This window comes from Haliotis rubra, unplaced genomic scaffold (genome assembly GCF_003918875.1).
Source record: "Haliotis rubra isolate DU_JTF1 unplaced genomic scaffold, ASM391887v1 Scf253, whole genome shotgun sequence".
Classification (NCBI taxonomy): Eukaryota; Metazoa; Mollusca; class Gastropoda; order Lepetellida; family Haliotidae; genus Haliotis; species Haliotis rubra.
Window position 1 is genome coordinate 1123233 of NW_025766592.1, and position 3001 is coordinate 1126233.

Sequence of the window (3001 nt, forward strand, 5' to 3'; positions counted from 1 at the left end):
AATGGAATGAGTGAGAGATAGTTTCCTAGCAACACTCTCAGAGTGCATTATCTAACCATTGTAGCTTTGTGCCAGCATAACCGTATAGTCCACTGCCATTTACTGACACATATCCAGGGTTCATGTTGTACATCATTTTGTTTTAGCCAATGTCCAGTGCCATGTAGAAATTTTGGTTTGGTTGTTGTTTAAAGCTGTACTCAGCAATATTCCTGCTATATGGTGACAGTCTGTAAATAAATTGAGTTGGACCTGACAATCCAGTGATCAACATCATGAGCATCGATCTGTGCAATTGGGATACGATGATATGTGTCAATCGATAACAATATATAACAATCATTACTAATATATGTATTACATGTAAATAGATAGTAGCATATGTATTTTTACCTTGTTTTGGAAGCTTTTAGAAAAGTGACATATTTGATGAAGCACTTTAATTGTTTACTTTATTTCCTTCTGGGGCAGTATTAACAAGTTATAGCATTAGAAATATGCTTTTCATTCTTACATATGAATTAATTTATATTTGATCACATTCCTTTTTTGCCATATATAGCTGAGCCGAAAACAACTAAAGGTGACAAGAGTAAAATAGGTTAGCTGTGGTAGACTGGTAGTCAGTTGTTGTAGCAGTTATGCATTGTGTTGCAGATTTATGGCATGTTCCTTGTAAAAAGCTGCAAATGCTGATTGCATTAGATATTTGACAGTACCAACATTTATTTGTGCAGTTTGTGCATTTTGCCTGTGAATGCGTTGTATGCTTTTCTTTATTTTGTCAATAATTAATTTTTAGCTCACCTGACTCAAAGTCAAAAGGGTTTGTGTCATGGCCTGCTTGTTCAGAATTCAATGCTTCAAATTTAGCAGGACACTTCAAACCATTGTTTCCTCTGGTGTTGAGACCTAAATTTGTTCCAAAGGCTTGTGTCTTGACTTTCATTACCCTGCTAGGACTCAATGTGCAGCAGGTAACATTTATTGTGTTATTTTTTATAAAAAGTTTGACTGATTCACATTGGTCACACTCTTAACTCTTTCAAAAAATTTTTTGTGCCATAGTAAGCTTTCCCTTTTATAGTCACTAGACAGGGAGCTGACATTTAGCATGTGTGTTTCATCTTGTGTTGACATCATTTCTTACTGAAATCTATAGAAGATCAGGTGAATTGGTTCAGGGTATCATAATAGAATGGAGATATATTACCCTTGACAACAGAGGATGAGATGTAGGTCTGGTGTTGTATCATGATTTGTTTGTACAGGAATATCAACGCCGAACCAACTTTAAAACTTTAAATTGTTGACTCAATTATGATCCAGGAGAGCTGACTTACCTTGATGTTAATAATCTTAGAAAATGGATAATATAAAGCTGTTCTGTTTTCATCACCACTTCTAAAACAAAATTGCAATCAGCATTACCTTATAAACTCAGTTATAATGTGTCGATTTGTTATTAACGATGTGTAAAACAGTTGAAAAAGTTTCTCTTCCCAAATGACATTAGATCCAATATCATGATATTATACTGTTGGAGATGCTTGAAAAGTAGATGCTATAACACTTGACTTGTATATTGCCTGCTGTAGTGTCGAGACCAGTGATGATGAAGGAGGTGAAGAAGGAGGAGGCGGTGGACGGTGGTCTCAAGTTTTCTCCCCAGGCCACATTCAGCCTGGGCGACATGAAGGTCGACATCAAGAGCCTCCTGAAGGAGAAACGTCAGAAAGTGAAGGTCAAGGAGGCTGACCACTCCCATGTCAAGTCAGAGCAGACCGAACCTGTACAGGTGAGTCCGGTTGTTGGCATCAGTGCTTATTGCAAGGGTAGATTGGACCAGGTCTTATGATTTTTCATCTTTGTTTTGTTGTTTAATGCCACACTTAAGTATTCAAGCTATATAATCAGGGCCTGTAATTAATAGGGCTGCGCAATATAACGGGTTTACTGGTATTTACCGGTTCAGACATGAAAACGATACGTATTGCGATACGCTGATTGAAAACCAGTATTTTGACTTGCATTCGGAAAACTTCGTAACACTCGGAAATCTTCGGATATTTCCTTGTTTCATTTGTGCCAAATATTATTTACATTTTTATTTTATCATGATTAAAAGTTGTTATTAAAGCTTAATCAAGCATAGTGATTTTGCTATATAAATCAAACATTAACTCGATTATAAGTAGGTTTTTGTTTAAAAATACTTCATGCAATATATTGCTATACATATAGCAATATATGCTTTTGCATCACAATATATCGCAATATGAAAATTCTCTGCAATACCCACCCCTAGTAATTAACTGATTCTTGATGAGATAAACCAGTGATTGATATTAGGAGCATCACCCTCACTGTTTGAGTACAATAACACACAATCAACCATTTGTCTTTTTAGTTGCCTCTTACCACAACCCACTGAAGGCCTGGGTTGTTATCCCATCATGGGCACATTGTGTATTTCAGGCAATATCTGTCTATTCAACACTGAAAATCAGACGTTAATAAAATCAAAATATGAATAAATATGAAATAAAATAAAATAAATAATAGAATATTTTGTTGTTTTATAATTTTATTGTTTTTTAGATATGTTTTACACTGTAAATAATAGAATATTGATACAGAGCACTGGCAATGTTTTCAGGATGCTGTTTTGTCAAAGAATGTCACATGAAGGTTTAGACCTTGCTGAGTATACTCATGTTATTTAGTGTATTTAATGTTTGAAGAAAAGTCATTAATGTTCATGGGGCAACAGGGAGTGTTTGCTCATCACGATCAAGGGCTGGGTTTGATTCCCAACATGCGTGCTATGTGTAAGTCCCTTTTCTTTGGTCCTACAGTTTTATATTTCTAAAACCGGCATCAAACCATTCTCTCTCACTTTCTGATTTTCATTTCTGTCATTCTTGAATTTTAATATTTTATCCTCTAGGAGAAGCCAAAACGGCAAATTCAAAAGAAGAAAGCAGCTATTACAAGAAAG